Below are 21,837 nucleotides of genomic sequence, written 5' to 3' on the forward strand. Positions count from 1 at the left end.
TGAAATTTAAAAGTTCAATGTAAATAATCAACAAGCTTATCTTTTTTTCTTTATTAATGTTGATTTTTACATCATATTTTAAATGACAGGTTTAACAAATGAGTGTTCAAGAAGGGAATCTCTATTTACAATCACTGGGAATTAGTATTTAGAACTTAATCAAAATTAGGCTAAGGATTTGTATATCATAGATACATATTAATTTTAGAAAATAAAACATTATGTCTATAGAGTCATAGGTTTTTATATCTAGATAGTTATGTTTATATTTCCATTACCACGTCCATAGCATTGGGTATGCAGGTATTGAGTCCTCGCTCTTGTACTCTTTGGATTTAATAGCCACATATTAAGGATACCATGCGCCTTTTGTTCCTTAGGTCTTGACTCTCACTCAACATGATTCGCTCTAGATTCATCCACTTCCCTGCGAATGCCTTTATTTTATCTTGTCTGTTGGCTGTGTAGAATTCCATTGTATATATATACCACATTTTCTGTATCCATTCATCTGCAGTAGGGCATCTGGATTGTTTCCATCACCTGGCTATTGTGAATAGTGCAGAGATGAACATAGCTGAGCAGGTGTCCTTATCATATCTTGGGTTATGATCTTCAGGGTAGATGCCCAGAAGTGGTATGGCGGGATCATAGGGAAGGTCTATTTTCAGTTCTTTAGGAAACCTCCACACTGTTTCCCAGAGTGGCTGAACTAGTTTACATTCCCACCAGCAGTGTAGTAGGGTTCCTTTTTCTCCGCAACCCCGCCACCAACTGTCATTGTCTGGCCATTCTTGTTGGAGTAAGGTGGTATCTTAGAGTTGTTTTTATTTGCATTTCCGTTATGACCATAGATGATGAACATTTTCTCATATGCTTTTCTGCCATTTAAATCCCTTCTTCTGATAAGTCTCTCTTTATCTCCCTTGCCCATTTAATGAATGGTTTATTGGTTTTGGGGGGGATTAATTTCTTGAGTTCCCTGTAGATACTGGATAGTAAGCATTTGTCAGATGTATTATTGGTGAATATCTTTTCCCAGCTGGTTGGTTGTCTCTCTACTTTTGCGACTATGTTTTTATCTGTACAGAAACTTTTTATTTTTAGTTAGTCCCATTTATTGAGTCTCTCTCCTATCTGTTGTGACCCTGGGATTCTGTTCAGGAATCTTTTGCCTGTGCCTATGAGTTCTAGTGTCTCTCCTACTTTATCATGTAGCAGTTTCACGGTTTCCTGTCTGACATTGAAGTCTTTGATCCACTTTGAGTTAATGCTTGTGCATGGCAAAAGGCTACGGTAAATTTTTAGTTTTCTGCATGTGGCTGCCCAGTTTTGCCAGCACCAATAATTGAATAGACTGTGTTTGTTCCACTCTATATCTTTGGCTCCTTTGTCAAATATAAGTTGCCTGTAGGTATGTGGTTCTGTTTCTGGGTCTTCTATTCTGCTCCACTGATCTTCTGGTCTGTTTTTGTGCCAATACCAAGCGGTTTTTGGTATTATGGCTCTATAGTAGAGTTTGAAGTCTGGTATTGTAATACTTCCAGCATTGCTCTTTTTGCCTAGAATTGTTTTGGCTATTCTAGGTCTTTTCTTGTTCCATATGAATCTTTGAATTATATCTTCTATTTCAGTAAAGAATGTCTTTGGGATTTTGATGGGGATTGCATTGAATTTGTTTATCAATTTTGGTAGTATAGCCATTTTCACTATGTTGGTTCTCCCTAGCCATGAGCATGGGATGTCTTTCCATTTCCTAGTGTCCTCTTTAATTTCTTTCGTTAGGCTTTTGTAGTTTTCATTGAATAATTCCTTTACATCTTTGGTTAAGTATATTCCTAAGTATTTTATTCTTTTGAGGGCTATTGCAAATGGGGTCATTTTCTTGATTTGTCCTTCTGTTTGTGTATTGTTGGTGTACAAGAAGGCTACTGACTTCTAAGGTTAATTTTGTATCCTGCCACTTTGCTAAAGTAGTTTATTAATTCTAGAAGTTTGGGAGTGCAGTTTGTTGGGTCACTCAAGTAGAGGATCATGTCATCTGAGAATAGGGATAGTTTAATTTCTTCTTTCCCTATGTGGATCCCTTTGATGTCCTTTTCTTGCCTTATTGCTCTGGCTAAGGGTTCCAGCACTATATTTAAGAGAAGTGGACGGAGTGGGCATCCCTGTCTAGTTCCTGATTTTAAGGTGAATGGTTCCAATTTTTCACTATTTAGTATAATACTGGCTGTAGGTTTGTCATCTATGGCTTTAATTATTTTAAGGAATATACCTCTTATTCCTATTTTTTTCTAGTGCTTTCAACATGAATGGACGTTGTATTTTGTCAAATGCCTTCTCCATGGCCAAAGAAATTATCATATGATTCTTATCCTTAGCTCTATTAATGTGATGTATTACATTGATTGATTTGCGAATGTTAAACCAGCCTTGCATCTGTGAGATGAAGCCTACTTGATCATAGTGTATGATTTTTTAAATTTGTTTCTGGATTCTGTTGGCTAATATTTTATTGAGGAGTTTTGTGTCTGTGTTCATTAGAGAGATAGGTCTGTAGTTTTCTTTTTTGTTGGGTCTTTCCCTGGTTTGGGGATGAGAGTAATATTAGCTTCATAAAATGAGTTTGGTATTGCTCCTTCTGTTTCTATTTCTCGGAAGAGTTTCAAGAGTATAGGTGTTATTTTATCTTTAAACATCTTGTGGAATTCCGCAGTGAAACTATCTGGACCTGGGCTCTTTTTGGTTGGCATTTCCCTGATTGCTTCCACAATTTCATTGTAAGAAATTAGTTCGTTCAATTTGTTTACCTCATCGTTGTTCAGTGTGGGTAGCTTATATTTATTTAAGAAATCATCCATTTCTACTAGATTTTCTTGTTTCTTTGAATATAGGCCCTGGTAGTACTTATTCATTATGCACTGAATTTCTTGGAAATCAGTTGTTGTTCCCGTGGGGTCTCTAATCTTGTTTATTTGAGTCTCCCCTTTCCTTTTTTTGATTAATCTTGCCAGAGGGTCTGTCTATTTTGTTGACTCTTTCAAAGAACCAACTTTTTGATTTATCAATTTTTTGTATAGTAGATCTTATTTCAATCACTGATATTTCTGATTTTATTTTTGTAATTTCTGTCCTTCTAGTTGTTTTAAAATTAACTTTTTCTTGCTCCTCTAGGTGTTTCAGGTTTTTTTGAGGTTATTTACATGCTCTTCTTCTGTCTTTTTAATATGCGCTCCTAGTGCAATAAATTTGCCTCTTAGAACTGCCTTTGCTGTGTCCCATAAGTTCCTTTGTGATGTTTCTTGATTGTCATTATATTCAAGGAAGTTTTTAATTTCTTTTCTGATTTGATCTGTTACCCAGGAGTTATTCAGTGTGTTGTTCAGTTTCCAAGTGATTGAATGTTTTTGACTTTGACTACATTGTTCAGAATTAGTCTGACTCCACCGTTGTCTGATAGAATGCATGGGATTATATCAGTCCTCTTGTATCTGCTTAGGTTTTCTGTATGAACTACTATATGATCAGTTTTGGAGTATGTTCCACGTGCTGCTGAGAAAAATGTAAAAAGTTTCACAATTGGGTGGAAGACTCTGTGTATATTTGTTAAGCCCACCTGGGCTATGGTGTTGTTTAAGTCCATGGTCTCTTTGCTTAACTTTTGTTGAGTTGACCTGTCGTTTGTTGAGAGTGGTGTATTGAGGTCTCCCACTATGATTGTGTTTGAGTCTATCCTGTTCTGTAATTCTAAGAGAGTTTGTTTGACAAATTTTGGTGCTCCCATGTTGGGGGAGTAAATATTTATAATTGTAATATTATGGGCATGGATTGTACCCTTTACTAATATGTAATGGCCATCTCTATCTTTATGTACTGATTTTACTGAGAAGTTAATTTTGTCAGAGATTAAGATCGCTACTCCTGCTTTTTTGCATGGTGCATTGGAGTGGAAACTTTGTTTCCATCCTTTCACTTGGAATTTGTTTCTGTCTTTGGTGGTGAGGTGAGTCTCTTGGAGGCAACATATGGATGGGTGGTGTTTCTTAATCCAGTCTGCTGCTCTGTGTCTTTTGATTCGATTGTTCAGCCCGTTCACATTTAGGGAAATTATGGAGAAGTGGTCAGTGTCCATTGTCATTATTTATTTTTACGTCTAAGTTTCTTTCTCTCTCTTTTTTCCCCCTTTTGTGTTTAGTGAATTATAGTTGTTTGCTTCTTGATGGGGGTTCTTGATGTTCTACAATTTGTTCTCGATTAATTAATATTTTTTGTAATGCTGGTTTAGTGTGCACGTATTCATAAAGCTTCTCTTTGGAGTAAAATATTCTTGTTTCTCCCTCAAATGTAAATGCTAGTTTTGCTGGATATATCAGTCTGGGTTGGCAGTTGTTGGTCTTCAGGACATCAATGATATTTTTCCAAGCTTTTCTTGCATTTAGGGTTTGCGTGGAGAAATCTGCTTAATTTGAATTTTTTTCCCATTGTAGTATAGCTCTTTCTTTGTTTTTGCAGCATTTAAGATCAATTCCTTGGTATTCAGGTCTAGTGTCTTTACGATGATATGTCTAGATGAGTTCCTTCTGGGATCTTGCCTGTTTGGAGTCCTGAAACCTTCAATAATGTGAGTATTTTCCCTTTTGAGGTTGGGGAAGTTCCCTGCTATGATTTTGGTGAATAAGGGTTGCATTCCTTTGTCCTGAAATTCGGCCCCCTCATCAATCCCTATTATACGAAGGTTAGACTTCTTTGCTACATCTGCCAAGTCCTGGAGTTCTCTCTGGTGGATTCTGACTAATCTTTTCAAGGTGATGATTCTCTGTTCCAGCTCTTGTGTTTTATCTTCCGTTCCTGATGTTCTATTCTCCATCTCAGTCAATCTGCTGCTTAATGCTTCCATTTTTGCTTGAAGTGTGGACACTGAGCTGATCAAGTCTGCTGAGAGGGTATTGAACTTTTCTTCCACTTCTCTTTTGAATTCCAAGAGTTCCTTGGAAATTTCTTGCTTTTGTTTTTGGAATTCAGCCTTCATTTCCAAAATCATCTCCTTGATTTGAGTCCTATTTCCTGTCTCCTCAGGTGTCATTTTTTGGGATGGTGACATCTCTCTCGCCCCTTTGCTCTTGTTTCCTTTTGGGCTTTGTGTGGGTCTTTGATTATTTATGTATGTCATAATTTGTCTTTGCGCTCTTCTAGGCATCGAGAACTGTTGTTGTAGGTTCACTCTGTGGTTGGTAGGTGGTGGTCTTTACTTGGATTGGGACCGGTGGTTCTGAGAATCTGAGTATACCTGTGGTTCTCAGCCAAATTGATTCCACTGCTGACTAAGTCAGAGTTTGCAGTTTTTGCAGGTGTTCAGCTTGTTCCCATTGGCTGTATGCTGCTGCACGACTAGCTCTCAGGCCAACCAGTGGCCTCACAGTGGCCCGTGGGATGGGTCTGCGCGCTTCAGTCTTGGCACGCTGGGCAGATGGTTGGTTTTCCTGCGCTGTTTCCAGGGGCGGGCCCCGGCCAACGGTCTGGAGTTTGGGAGTTTCCAGGAGCTCTCAGCTGGACCAGCTGGTGTCTGCTCTGTTCCCAGGGGTGGGGCCCAGCCAAGGACGTGGGCTCCAAGGGCGGAGCCATGCCTTTCTGATTCTCAAAAGGTGAGCTTGGCTACTGGTCTGCCCTTCAGTTCCCTGCTGTATTTCCGCCACTTTGGCCAAGAGTCTGTGACTGTGGGGGGCCCCTTGGTGCTGTCTTGCTGGGGATTCCAAGCTGGAGGGTGCCTGACTCAAGATTTTGAGTGGGACAGATGCTGGTCCCCAGACTCCCGCACACCCTAGCTGCTGCTGTAAGGCAGGGTCTCAGCGCCCCCCACTCTCCAGACCAGTGGCCTGGGAGAGGAACCTGTTGGGGGGGGGTGAGCTGGGACACCTCTGCCCCCTTTGGTGGGTTGCTGGGTCTTAGCGCCCACCCGCCTGTCAGTCTCCGGTCAATGGCCTGGGAGAGAAACCAATTGGGCGGGTGGTAGCAGGGACACCTCCGCCCCCTTTGGTGGGGTGTTGGGTTTTAGCATCCAACCGCCTGTCAGTCTCCAGTCTGAGGCCTGGGGGAGAAGGCTGTTGGGAGAGTGGGGGCTGAGACACCTCCACCTCCCTTGGTGGGGTGCTGGTTCTTAGCGCCCATCTGCCTGTCAGTCTCCAGTCAATGGCCTGGGGGAGGGGGCTGTTGAGGGAAGGGACAGGATTCTAAATTCCTTGCCCCCCTGCACTTGCCAGTCTTTCTCGAGCGGGGTGGAGGGGTCTGAGTTAAGTTCTATAGCTCGCCACCAGCTCTGCTTTCCCGATGGGTTTGGGGACCCACTGGGATACCCACTGGGCTACCCGCTGGGCTACTCACTCCTCTGCCTTTGGCTGTGGGCTGCTCCACGGTGTTGGACAATCAATTACTCCCCTCGGATCTCAGCCACCTTCTGTGTTCCGCGTCTGGGTTCTGCTGCTTCTGGTCTAGTCTTCGCTGGTTCCTGCATCTGGCTTCTGTCGCTTGCTGGCCACGTCTATGGTGATTTCTGCGGTGATCGGGGCTGCCCAGCCTGGCACCCTCTGCTTCGGCTTTCCCGGCTTGGAACCGGCGGCGAGGGGTAGGGGAGGGGTCCTCGCGTTTCGAATTCTTTGAGAAAGTTGGATGTAAACTTTATCTGGATTTCTTTTCCGGTTTGAGTCCTTCTCCGTTGCTTCTTGAGTTTGTTGTGGATTTCTTAAGGTAGTTGGCTTGTGGGATTCCCTGGTTCTCTCTTTTTGTGAGAGAGAGCTAGGCAGCATCCCTATTGTCTCAGCCCCACCTTCCTCCAACAAGCTTATCTTGAGGCCTAATGCCTTAGGTACCTGTATCCCCCCATTTTTATGTGTTTTTTAAGGGTGCCAATGGCCAAGAGTAGACTAGCTAAAGTCCCAGGAATGGTATCTGAGTGAAGATCCATCTTCTGTAACTTCTTCAAGCTGACTCAGGGGCGTTGTCTCTATAGTTGGCCAGGGACCCTAAAAGCTTAGCCTATTTTACAGATTGATAGGCACATAGCCTCCAGTTCACAAGCTTCTTTCCTGAATTTGTGGCTGGTGTCAACCCAAAATCTGCTCAGTTAGGGCTTAGAGTAAAATTAGGATTGTAAACTACCCATAATTTTGACAATCTTAAGTTTTAATTACCCACTATTATACTTACAAGTTCCTGCCCAGTGACACAGGCATTAGTAAATCATGCTTACAAATGATTCCCTAAGCATAATCTAACCTGGAACTTGGTTAGGGCCAAATTTACATCTGAATAAGGACCTGCTGTTCTTTTCTGTGGGCCTGCTGGGAACTGTTGCAAACAAACTTATAAGGGCGAACTGAAATAGCAATTAAACAATTATTTTGTTAGCCCTAATTTTCCTTCTTACTCTTTTTAAAACGCTTTTTCCCAATTTAATACATTTTAGGGGGCAAGTTTAAGAAATACTAATCACATCACCCACTTTACCATCAGATTTCCAGTGTCAGTCTTCAAGGGAGAGGCAGGATGAAGCCCTGTCCTTTCTTTTTTTTTTTTTTTTTGCCAGTCCTGGGCTTGAGCTCAGGGCCTGAGCACTGTCCTTGGACTTTCTCAAGGCTACAGCTCTACCACTTGAGCCTCAGCACCACTTCGGCTTTTTTTTTTTCTATGTATGTGGTGCCAGGAATCGAACCCGGGTCTTCATGCATGCTAGGCAAGCGCTTTAACCACTAGGCCAAACTCCCGGCCCCAGCCCTGTCCTTTCTAAAAAAACAGATAGGCAAGGGTTTTTGAAACTGATAAATTCACATTTAAATTTCTGATACTTATCTCCAAATTTAAACTCAAGGAAATGAATTCCAAGTTCCCTGATGCCTTTTTGCTAAACAGAATGCAATATTTACAAAGTAAACAGCTCTATGCATTACAATACTAGATTTAAAAGTAGTTCCTCTTTAAAATAATACAAATCCCTTGAGGCATTTGACTTTGCTTGGAGTTTAGACTTAGATTTAACCAACTACCCATTTTTTGTATGTTAGTTTCAAGTATACACTTGTATACTTGTATACAAGTATAATCTCAAACGTGTTCGCTCACACACATTCACACTCAAATATCTAAAAGCGTGCAAAATTAATATCGGCTGTACATTTTCTGAAGTTTTCAAAAGATTCAAATACAAGGATCCATATTTAGGACTAGTACCAATTTCAAAGACAAAACCAGACAAGGAAAAACATATAACATGGACAAGACAGAGAAGCAGAGACTTTTAAGTAACCCCTAAACTTTTGATGGCATGCCTGGCCTTGAACTATCAGAGTGCTGGAAAAGACCATGAGGCCCTAGACTCAGGGGGCGCCTCCCCAATGGAGATCTCTGTTCCTTGATAGCTGACCAGCGGAGGCCATTCTCAAGCAAGAGGGAAAACAAAATAACAAGAAAATTGGGCTGGGTAGATACCCTTAGACATGTCTTGCCAGTGGTACTCGAACCCACACATCCTCTCAGGTCTGTCCTGTTATCAACAAGAACCCTAAAAGAGGTCAAGGCGTCCCTTGACCGTACTCTGTTTTTTAGACCACAGTGCACTTTCAAGAAAAGCCCAGGGGGGTTGACCGACTTCTACTTACCTCTGGAGGCCTTTGATTTTAACCTGGGCATCTTTTCCGAAAAGGATTGTAATAGGAGGGGCGGTAAAGGAAGACCACTGCTTATAGAAAAAAAGAAATCCTTTATCTCCATAGTATACAAATTATTAGGAATTGATGAAAGACTTGGGAGCCATGGTTGAGTGGCCCCCTTGGGCATATTTACTGTGGGGAGATGCTGCTAGGCCACCTAAGCCCTGAAGCCGGGCCTGTGGCAGAGTTTCTAGGAGGTGGGAACTTCCTGCTTTGCCTAGATCTGCCAGGATGTGGGAGAGGTCTGCTTTCATTTTTGAGCTTGAGATCAATCAGAGATGGATAAATTTGCTGGCCCGCACCTTTATCTACAGGGGCAGTGGAGCATTCTTCCAGGGGGGCACAGTCTTGGTGACCGGTGCCAGAGCCAAGGTGGCTGAACACCAGAGGCAACTCAGAATGGCGGCCACGATGGGGAAGTTCCTCATGGACTCATCCTGTATCCTGCCTGCAATCCCCCACAGGCAGAGGGACAGAACAGTTTCATAAAATTGCTCAAGCTTTCCATCAGAAAAGTGAAGGTGCCTGCTCTCCAAGATCCCTTTCCACATAATTGCTTGAAGAGGTCCACTTACCTGCTAGTTGTGCCCCAGGACTAGGCTCCAGTTGTGGGCTACCGTTCTACGAGGGGGGTAAAATGGCGGCAGAGCCCACGAGTAATCCCAGGAACACAGACTCCGAGACCAGACTCTTGGTTCAGATCTACCTTTATTTTACACAACGTGCTCACTAAATACAGATCGTGCTCACTAAATACAGATCGAGCAGTCGCAGCTACGTCATCAAATAGGGACAACGGTCAGCCAATGGTTTCCTGAGCCAGGCCCTACTTATTCCAGTGGGTGGGGCCGGGAGCCCTCTGGCTCCTGACTGCTTGTATCACTGAGTGTGTACATGCTGAAGATCAGATGGCAAACAGCAGGGTTCTGAGAGCTATCCCACAGGTGCCTAACTGAATACCTGACTAAATTTTCCTATATCTTTTAACAGTTGGTAGGAATTCAGCCTAGTCCATACAGGAAAGTATTTTGAAAAGTAATAGGAATTGTGATTGTGGGTTAGATAATCATCTTGACCATTGGTTATTTTGTTATCTAGGGCTGTGATTCTCAACATAATGGTGTGTTATAAATTATGGTATAATAGGCAGACAATGGGAAATAACCACACATACTCATATTAGCCCATCATCATGTTAAGAGTTTAAGGAAAATTATAATTATTTAAAATAGAAAATGATTTTAAGAAAAGATTAGTTTTATAGTGAATGAAATAATATTATTATTTGATTTTTGACTAGCTGAAGAATTATTGCCTTCGACAATGGGAGAGAATGGAATTGCTGGAAGATAAATTTCATTTTAGGTTTGCAATGATCCCATAAATCAAAAAGTATGAGGCATAAATGGAAGTAAACTCCTTTACTTTTCTACAAATGTTGAAGGCACTCATGCTCTAATCAAAAGTATCATTTGGAATTTACACAATTTTTAAATGTTCATAAGCCTTAGTTTTCCAATATGAAAAATTCAAATAAAAGATCTATTCTATATACTTCCCATGAGCATTGAATGGTTGTTAGCATACTGTTTGCAGTTATTTCTTTTTTCTTTCATTTTCCCCCCTATGGTTTATCCCCTGTTGTCACTGTTCTTGACATACTTAACCTTTGTCCTGTATGTAAGTTTTTCAGAAATGGTGAGACAGAGGACAGAGTGCAACAGTGAAACTCATGAGACACTTTGTTGCAAGTGAACTTCACAACTTGGTGGAGGGGGAAATGGAAAGGAAAACAGGAGAAAATGAGGGAGAGTGTAACAATGTTTGAGAAGAATTGTACCTATTTCCTTACTTATGTAACTGTAACCCCTCTGTACATCACTTTTTCAATAAAAAAGAAATTATACTTGGCATTCACATAACTACTAGTAAACATTAATTCTTCATTCCTTTGTCCTTTCTATTAGGTGATTAAAATTATTGACTGCAGAAAAAGTTACAAGAATCATTTGATAAATTTCAGAATCATTTTCTGATTTTCACTTGTAATAATCAATGGTTAATGATATATAGATAAATATTTTGGTTAAGTTTGTGCTTGGTGACTAAATATGGACTTCCATTTCACACTTAGTTACCAAAATATTAACAGAAAACACAGCACTGATCCAGGCAAATCACACACTAGTTTGTGCTAAGAATTCATTATTTTAACCCTTATATTTTGTATGCCCTTTTCTTCCATAAATACTAGATTCAAACCTGCCAGGAAGGGTTATTTTGTCACTTAAAAAAGGTGGAGTTGGGGGGTCGGGAGTTTGGCCTAGTGGTAGAGTGCTTGCCTAGCATGCACGAAGACCTGGGTTCAATTCCTCGGTACCACATATGTAGCAAAAAGCCAGAAGTGGTGCTGTGGCTCAAGTGGTAGAGCCCTAGCCTTGAGAAAAAAATCCAGGGACAGTGCTCAAGCACTGAGCCCAGCACTGGCAAAAAAAAAAGGTGGAGTTGGAATATGGTTGGATGGATATTTCATTAGAAATGCTGCTATATGTTTAAGGACAACATAATAGAAACACCACTAACTTCATGGCAGTCAAGACCCAAAATATAAACCCTTAATGTGTTCATTTCCTTGATCCTAAAGAGCCTGGTTCCTGGTTGTACACCCGGGGATGCTTGTGTCATAAATATCTTCTTCCAGAAATAAGAATGGCCTATAGACACATGAAGAAATGCTGGACAGCTCTGCCCATAAAAGAAATGCAAATTAAAACAACTCTAAGATTCCACCTCATTCCAGTTAGAATGTCCAGGATAAAGAAATCTAATAACAACAGATGCGGGAGGGGATGTGGCCAGGAGGGATCATTACTACACTGTTGGTGGGAGTGCAAACTTATCCAACCACTATGGAAAGCAGTATGGCATTTCATCAAAAGATTAAACATAGAACTGCCCTATGACCCAGCAATTCCTCTACTTGGCATTTACCCAATTGTCCAGAAACAAGGACATACAAAAGCCACTAGCACAATGATGTTCATTGCAGCACTATTTACCATAGCAAAGATATGGAACCAACCCAGATGCCCCTCAGTTGATGAGTGGATCAACAAGATGTGGTATTTATACACAATGGAATACTGTGCTACTATCAGAAAAAATGATATTGCCCCATTTGTAAGGAAATGGAAAGACTTAGAAAAAAATCACATTAAGAGTAAGCCAGACTCAAAGGAACATAGGCTCAATGGTTTCCTTCATCTGACATAATCAGTAGAAACCTTGGGCTCTCCTAGCAGAGATTTACAATAGAACAAAATCTAGATACATAAGGCCAGATAGTATGACACTAAATGTAAGGACCTCCAGGATAAAGAAATAAAAGCCATATAATGAGTGATTGTTGTTCTTAATGTATGTTATTCTTATCTCTTTTACTGTCCCTTGGTTATCTCATATTGTTACAATATTTCACCTTGTTATCTGATATATTTTATATATGCTTAATTGGTTATTTGAAATAGGAGAGGGTGAGGGGAAATCAAGTTGTGTTGGGGGGAAAGGGGGGAGGGAAATGGGGACCATGACATGAGAAAGGGTATTAATATTTGTGAAGTAATGTACCTTCTATCTGGTGAATATAATGTAACCCTTCTATTAATTACAATTAAAAAATATATGAAAAAAATAAAAGCAAAAAAAAATGTCTTCTTCCCATGACCATGAGCTATGTGATGAAAGGAAACATAAGCGCCCATCTCACCACTACTTTCCTAGAGTCTAAGGCAATACATAACATTCCACACAATCAATATGTGTTGGGGGATAAATGCAGGGATACAGGAGGAAGAACTCAGGCAGTACTTAGTAGTCAGTACTTTGTGCAGTCGGTACATGAAGAAAGCTTACTTAGTAAATGGATATGTCACATTTACTGCTTCTGTCTTAGTCATATAGTTGGGAGGACAGGCCTACTATAGCTCAGAGACTTTTCTCAAAGTCTCAAGACAAACACATGGACAGTCACATCTTAGTACCAGCTAAAATTTATTGAGTGCTTTGTATATTCCAATAACTGTGTTAAGCACTTTGCACATTAGTGCATGGAACTACCGTAATCCTGTGAGAGGATTTCCGTTTGACAGAGGAAGAAATCAAAGCTCAGTGTGGCCTTTTAGATATTGAGTAGTAGAAGTGTTATTCTCATTCAAGCCCGTGTGCCTGCGCACGCCTCTACAAGGTTTGGGGAGTGCCTTTACAGGGGCATCCATGTCACTCCCAGTGTGGGATCTTCCATGGGAAACCAAGAGAGGACATGTGGGCTTTAGGTGTGGAGACAGCCTTTGAAGATGGTCCAAGACTAAAGCAAACACAAATCTGTCAAAACAAAGAACCAAGGATTGTGAATCCGAAGGATCAGGAAGAGAGTGGACTTAGATACTATGAAGAGAAGACGTGGGAGCTTGCGGCGGACACTAAGTAAAGGCATCGTGGATCAAAAGATGGATGAATGAGAACTTTTGATATCGGGCATGATGTTTTCAACACCAAATCCCTTCCTTACAGTCATAGTCATAGTCATAATTCTCTCTCTGTCATTGTCTCTCTGTCTCTGTCTCTGTCTCTCTCTCTCTCTCTGTCTCTCTTTCTCCCACCTCCTTCTTGGCCATAGGCATATGCATATACTCAAGAACACAGACATTTGAATACACACACACACACACACACACACACACACACACACACACTACAATGCATGCCCCACATTGCTACTTCTGTTCTTAATACAAACATCTCTGGAAAACAAGGTTAAAATGTCTGGACCTAGCACTGAACTGACAGTGCTGTTTCTGTCTCCTTGGTCTCAAGAGCAAGAACACGTATTACATTTCTTTCTTACCCCCTCATACCCCTTATTATTAGATTCCATATGCTCTGCATGTATTTGGCACTCCATAAATGCTCTCTGAATGGCTGACTTTCCCCATCTCCCCCACCTTTCCTTTCTACCCCTATAGCCTTACTTTAAAGATCTGCTATAGAGCTGTGGGGCAAGGTTTAAGATCCATTTTGACAAATAACCCTTATGGGTGCTTAAAGCCAAAAGATGGAATATTTAAAGTAGAAATATGAGCTGTGACTTCATGGGTGTTCTGTGAAGAGATGCATAAAGCTGTACAAATAGATAGCTTTTCAGACAGAACATAACAGACCCAGCTTTGTGCATTTGCAAAGACACAGAGAAGAGCCCTCGTTTTACTTTGAACCTTACATTTCCTTCCGAAATCAGTTTACATGGAAGAGTGGAGGTAGTTAAATCTTCTAAGAGATCTTACAAATACTTTTGGCTTGAAAAACCGTGTTACTGATTCATAATATAAGAGGTGACATTGGCCTCCACCCTCTCACACTCAGCATTCCCAGACAGGGAAATATAAGTAAAAACAAGACTAGGTTCCATGGAAGTGATCAGAACAACTTGACTGTGGTGAGGAGGGGCTTTTTACTCTAAGGCAAAAGACCCTGGTGCTGAAAAGTCTTACAAAATTAAAGCAAGGATCTAGATTCAGCCATGGGATGGAGAAGCACAGTAGTGCTGGGATCCCATGACAGCATGTCTGGGCACCTTCATGCTGGCATAGAGCTTAGGAATCATCTCCAAAGAGAATTAGAGTCCCAAGTGAGTTCCAAAATGGGAGACTCCCAGGAGATTGCATTGATAGTATTATCTGAGATAACAGTATATAGATACTATATAGATAGTATTATCTGAGGAGACCTACTACCCTGAGGGTCTATTTTCTTCAGATAGTCCCCTTGGTGTTTAAGGCAACACTGCAAAAACATGATGACATTCTGCATCTATCCTGGGCCCAGCGTAGACCACCCTGTGTTGTCTCAATGCAGGCAACATTGAAGAAAAGATCACGCTCTGAATTCTTGGCCCAAATACCTATCCGATGACCCACAGATGATTTCAGCTGGTGTGTTTGAAGGGATATATATTGCTTCTCATTTAGACACAACTATTTTGCACAAAGCTCATTCAGTGGCTGAAGAAGTTACCTGGAGCTATGAATTTGTAGGACATTTGGCTTCAAATATACTTGACTCTCTAGCAATAGAAATTACAATCTGCCATAAGAATGCTTGATGATTTTATTAATATTTACCTAGCTGAGATACATTTGTCCTTCATTGCTGTTCTCTGTAAATAGAAAGCAGATTAATAAACCTAGGCTTAATAGAAATTATACCTGTATAAGGTAATAGACAAAATAAATAGACATTTAGAATAATACAGTACTTTGGTTTCCTGGATAATATGTTGGAGCTTACAAAATACTTCCTCATTCTCATTTCATGTAAAGCTACAGAATGGGAATTCTTTTTTTATTTGGTCGGTTGTGGGCCTTGGCGCTGTCCTTGAGCTCTTCAGCTCAACGTTAAAATTCTACCACTTAAGCCACATGACATTTTTGGTTTCCTGGTAGATAAGAGTCTCACAGACTTTTTGTGCCTAGGCTGGCTTTGAACCACAATCCTCAGATCTCAGCTTCCTGAGTAGCTAGGATTATAGGCATAAGGCACCACTGGCTGACTTGTGTGCGTTTGTGTGCGTGTGTGTGTGCGCGCGTGTGTGTGTGTGTGTGTGTGTGTGTGTGTGTGTGTGTTGTGGGGTTTGAACTCTGGGCCAGGGCACTGTCCCTAAGCTCTCTAGCTCAAGGCTAGCACTCTACCACTTGAGCCATAGAGCCACTTCCTGAAAATTCTTATTCTTTTAAGACACAGAATCTTATTCAACTGTTTATTCATGCAACAACTATTCTGTGTGACCCAATTTTGTGCTAGGCACTAGAAAGACAAAACATACTTGTGACTTGTATGACTTTACTGTCTATCATGAAGAAGAAGTAGATAAAAAAGCCATTAACAGAAGTTGATTGTAACATGTATTCTGCTAGGCAGCTGTAATAGAGTAATGGCAGCAAAGGGGAAACATTACTAAAGTTGCCTGGCTGGGAGTGAGTAGTCTTCTCAAAGATGTCAATCCTAGAAATGTCTCCTAAATATCAGAAAGACAAACTATAAGGCAGAACAGCAGCAAGAGAAAAATGCACAATAGAGACCCAAGATTAGAGAGTGTTTAGAAGTCTCTCCATCACAGAAGGAGATTCTGCATTTCTATGGAAGTTTGGTGAGATGCAGTCAAGAACTCAGAATTATTTTGTCTCATCACACATGGCCTCCATTTAGAAAATCTTTTCATGGTCCCAAATTGCTGCACTGTATTAGTTTCTATACTTACATTCTGAGCAATAGGAAGGAGGAAGGAAAAAAATAAACAAAGGCATAAATCAGTTGTTGTGTTGGTGGTGGTTGTGGGGCTTGAACTCAGGGCTGGGTGCTGTCCCTGAGCTTTTTTTGCTCATGGCTAGTATTCTACCACTTTGAGCCACAGCTCCATTTCTAGTCTTCCGGTAGTTAACTAGAGTCTCACAGACTTTCCTTTCTGGGCTGACCTTGAACCACGATCCTCAAATCTCAGCCCCCTGATTAGCTAGGATTACAGGGCATGAGCTGTTACTGCCTAGCAAACCAGTTGTCTTTTAAGGGAGATTAGTAGATGCTATTCCAGATCATTTCTGCTTACAGCTCATCCACCAGAAGCAGCTACATAGCCACTTTGGTTAAGGACCTTTGTCAGAGATTCTATTGCAGGAACTCAGTTTTTTTTTTGTAATGGTGGGGGGGGGGACTAGAACTTGAAATATAAGTGGGGGTGTCTGTTGCTGACTGATATGATTGTGAGGGATCATCAGTCATTGACTTCAAGTTGAAGTTTATGCTCTACCCTCTGGCCAATGAGGAGATATCGATCAAGGACTTCAGATGGCCATGTTTGTTTCATGATGATAGACTGCAGAGAGTAAGACTGGAAACAAGGATGAGGTAGGATGTCATTGTGGTGAACCAAGTTGACTATTATAATAAAAGACCATGCAAGCCTCTGAACTATCAGAGAGATGGCAAAAAGCAAAAAGGAGGAGGAAACGATAAGAAAGAGTTGTCTTGCTATATACTTAGTAAGGGCGAGAATTCAAACCTCACCATCTAACACAAGACCAGGTTTATTCATTCATTCATTCCTCTATTTGTTTAACAAAAATATATCTATAAGATATGTAACATTGTATCTTAAAATATGCATATACTGTGAATGACTAAATTTAACAAATTAACACGATGCCTTGTTTCACATACTTTCATGTGTATATGCCAGCAGACTAGAGTTAGAACTCAAGACCTGGGTACTGTCCCTTAGATTTTGCCCTCAAGATTGATGCTCTACCACTTGAGCCACAGCCTCCACTTCTGACTTTCTGATGGTTAATTGGAGCTAAGAATCCATGGACTTCCCTATCCGGGCCACCTTTCAATCACAATTCTAAGATCTTAACCTCCAGAGTGGCTAAAATCACCAGTGCCAGCATACATACAAATAAGTTATGGTTAGAAGAATGCAACTCTACATTCTTAGCAATTTTCAACTACACAATATTTGTGATTAACTATGAATTCTATGTTTTACAGCAGATCGCTTAAGACATTTCTTTAACTGGAATTTTGTGTCTCTACTCCTCTGTATCACTAGTCCCTGATAACTACCATTCTACTTTGTCTTTCTATGAGATCAACATTTTGTGTTCCATGTATGAATGAAATCTTGGGATCTTTGCCTTTCTCTACTGGCTTATTTCACTTAGCATAATGTTCCTTTAGGTTCACCTATGTTGTCACAAATGACATGATTTCTTCACTTTTTAAGGCTGAATACTATTCTGTTGTGTATAGCCCACGTTTTCTTTATTCTTGCATTGGTGGATATTTGGGTTGTTTTCACTTCACTGTTATAATACATCGTAATGCAGTGAACATGGTATGTCCATAACAGTTCAACTTCATTGCTTTTGACTATATGCCCAAATATGAGGTTGTTGGATTCTACAGTAATTATCCATTTTTAGTGGGGTTTTTTTTGCCAGTCCTGGGCCTCAAACTCGGGGCCTAGGCTCTGTCCTGTGGCTTTACCACTTGAGCCACAATACCATTTCTGGCTTTTTTCTATGTATGTGGTACCCAGGAATCGAACCCGGGTATTTGTGCATGCTAGGCAAGCACTCTACCATTAGGCTAAACTCCCGGATCCATTTTTAGTTTTTACACACATCTCCATGTTTTTCACAATGACTGTAGTAATTTACATTCCCCCCCCTCAGTGTACAAGTTCCTTTTAACACTCTCACTGAAACTTACTAATATTCTATCTTTTCAGAAAGATAATAGCTATTGTAATACATGTGTTGTGAAGAGATACAGCTTTTTCAAATAGCATTACAGCAAAGTTTGGTTTAAAATCCCCACAATTGCCTCTTACTTCCACCATGACATGAAAAATCAGCTATTATGGTTCAGACTGAGGAATTCAAGGATCCAAAAGCAAGAAAATATTTGTTTTAGGCTATTACCTGAGATGTTTAGCATCTTTTCTTCCTGCCTTCCTGCAGGTAGAAGACTTGGCCCTCTTTGCCTTTTGGGAAGTCTGAGCTAGGACTTCCTAAGTCTTATTTCTAAATCTTGGGCCCATACAGAGGAGAGATTGAGGGAGAGATTTTAGCAGACTAGGAAGATGTTTGTAGACCTCAGGGGTAGAGAAAAAAGTACCAGCTCTCTTGTGGCACCATGTGGAGACATGGTAAGAGAAAAGGGTAATGGCTATGAGGTTTTGAGGACACTGAGTTCAAGGCCTGGTGTTCACTGAAGCTTACACTACACTCAACATGGCTCAGGTCAGACTGAGCTGACAGGCTGAAGCAAAGCATTATAACTGACAGCCCAGTGAGTATCTTAAGAAATAACAAAACATGAGATCACAGCTCAGTCACCATCAGCTACTTTCCAGAGAAGGGATTACAGGGTGCAATTATTTGATGTATATAAATTACAAAGGATACTGAAATATAGAAAAAATTGTAATATGTATGAATAGTTTTTGTTTTTGCCAGTCCTGGAGCTTGGATTCAGGGCCTGAGCACTGTCCTCGGGCTCTACCATGTGAGCCACAGCACCAGTTCCAGCTTTTTCTGTGTATGTGGTACTGAGGAATCAAACAGGGCTTCATGTATGCTAGGCAAGCACTCTACCCTTGGGCCAAACTCCTGCCCCTGAAAACTTTCTTTAAAAAGGACTCAAATTTAAACTCACAGCACAGCCCTGCAGTGGAACCAAGTTTGACAATAAGGTTTCTTAAAATCTCAAAAGATGAGGAAACAAAAAAATGATCTAGAGTGTATTTTTTAAAATTCTCTTTCTATTAATCCTGATTCAGACCTTTTTTTTTAAACTTGTGAATGTCCCAAATAATTCATATCTCCCTCGTCAGAAGATACTCTGTTATCACTTAGCATCATTCAGGGCAAAGGCATGTCAGGTTTGGAAACATCTAGATAAACATTCTAGTTTTTCCTTTGACTAATAGAAGCACTCAAGTCACAATCTCTGGATGTAGCACTTATCCAAACATCCTTGTGTCTGTAAATGCCTATGAATTGACACTGTATAAAGAGAGCATAGTTTGCAAAACCCACATGATGTTTCTACTTAATTATCTCAAGGTCTAATCTCAGCTTGTAAAACGAATTCATTAGTTTCTTTCTAGAGACAAAATGTCAAATACTAAAGATGGATATAAATCAAAACATTAGAAAAAATTCAGTCCTGCAAAGAAGAAAGTTATAGTCAGAAGATTTGGAAATGAAGAACAATGTTTCAGAGATTTAGGAAAAATGTTTGTGCTTGCCTCATTTCCTCAATGATATTTGCCTACTGGAAGTGCCCCTTTTCCCAATGTTTATGCTATCTAATTTTCTCCCTGCCTGAAAGTAGCTTTATTCTATCTCAAAATATTATAGTCCAAAAAAGTGCTAAGGGGAATTCAAGTAAAAAAAATAAAATAATCAAAGCCATTCATGGTTCATGTGCCCAGACTAAGCTGTATTTATGGAACAGTTTTTTTTTCTTTTCCCTAGGAGTCTAATGTGTAAATTAAGTTGCACCAAAGCAAGTCAAATTATTCCCTGGCCATTTGTAGTATGCGATGTTTTATGTGACTTTTTACCCTCTTATTCAATAAAACAATACGGACTTGTATAGGAGCCAGACGGAGTGGTGATTCACACACATCTAAGAGATGCCAAGTACTGTTCCTCCTCCCACACACTCACTATGTGTAATGAGAACCTCTGGCTTTCCTGAAGTGATTCAACATCAAGCCGAGCGCAACCCTGAACTGAATACTCATAGATGTCAACAGTCACAAGATCGGATGTACGAGAGTACCATTTTCCTGTGTGTCACTCCCACTCATTAGTTGAGAGATACATCCTTGTTAGATTGTAGCAGGACACTGCCACTCTCAGAAATTGATGAAAGAGGTTGACTTGTTCTTATGAACATATAATAAGCAGGAGGTGGGGGTGGGGTTCCTATGTTTAGTCATAGGGACTTCCCTTCTCTTAAATTATATGGTTTTGTTCATTTGTTTTGCAGAGTTGTTGATTGAGCCCAGGGCCTCTAGCCTATTAGGGAAGCACTCTAACCAGCATGCTATACACCAGAAAAACTGTGCAGTCTTAGAGCCAGAGAAGCACTAATACTTCTGCAGAAGTATTTGAGAATGTAGATCCTCATTTCTTTAAGAAATAGAAAAGTAGCATGCTAGATCACTAGAAATTATTGTTTTAAATATTCAGAGGAACATGAAACTGAAGTGGCTAGCATGAGAGAGACACTGAGGGTTGCAGAGTAAGGAAATATGGGTTAAATTGAAATTCAAGTCCATTCCTTAATGGAATAAACAATGCTACTTATATAAGTGTAGCAACTTTATCCTTTGCAGACAGTAACACAAAACACAGGTTCGTTCATAGACTAGATGAGTAAAATTAAAGGGATAGGGTAGGGATGAGGGATAAAGAATGAGATGCTAAAGTTGTACTGGAGAGGGCCACCAGAGGCAAAGAGGGCTTTATATACAGACTGAAACACTCTGAGTAAACATCTAAACATAAAGGTGAATAACTGCTATGTTCACAGAAACCCAAAGTAGTTAGAGTTTTTAATTCTGCAATCTGTGTTACAGAACTAGCACTAAAAGCTCCCACCTAAATTACAAGAGGGGAAACAAACTAAATTCCCAAGAAAGTCTGGGTCCAGCTGTATCAAGACACTGCAGGGCTGGAAAGATCAGGCCACTTGCAAACTGTTTGTTAACCTATCCAGCAAAAGCCATCTTTTCACCAGCCAGGGACATATGTTTAAAGGGCTGGGAAACTCGTTCAACCACTGTGGAAAGCAGTATGACGTTCCTCAAAAGACTAAACATAGAACTCCTCTATGACCCAGCAATTCTACTACTTGGCATTTACCCAATAGTCCAGAAACAAGGACATACTAAAGCCACTAGCACAACGATGTTCATTGCAGCACTATTTACCATAGCAAAGATATGGAACCAACCTAGATGCCCCTCAGTTGATGAGTGGATCAACAAGATGTGGTATTTATATACAATGGAATTCTATGCTGCTGTCAAAAAGAACGACATCGCCCCATTTGTAAGGAAATAGAAAGACTTAGAAAAAATCATATTAAGTGAAGTAAGCCAGACTCAAAGGAACATAGGCTGAATGGTTTCCCTCATTTGTCATAATCAGTAGAAACCTTGGGCTCTCCTAGCAGAGATTTACAATAGAGCAAAACCTAGATACATATGGCCATACAGTATGACACTAAATGAAAGGACTTCCAGGATATAGAAACAAAAGCCATATAATGAGTGATTGTTGTCCTTAATGTACTATGCTATCTCTCATCTCTTTTGCTGTCCCTTGGTTATCTTATATCATTACAATACTTCACCTTGTTATCTGATATATTGTATATATGCTTATTTGGTTATTTGAAATCCGATAGGGAAGGGGGAAAACAAGATGAAAGGCGGAGGTAGAGGGAGGGAAATGGGGACCAAGGTATGAGAAAGGTTATCAATGTTTGTGAAGTCATGCGCCTTCTA

The sequence above is a fragment of the Megascapheus bottae genome, chromosome 2, assembly GCF_031878675.1.
Source record: "Megascapheus bottae isolate mThoBot1 chromosome 2, mThoBot2.hap1, whole genome shotgun sequence".
Taxonomy (NCBI): domain Eukaryota; kingdom Metazoa; phylum Chordata; class Mammalia; order Rodentia; family Geomyidae; genus Megascapheus; species Megascapheus bottae.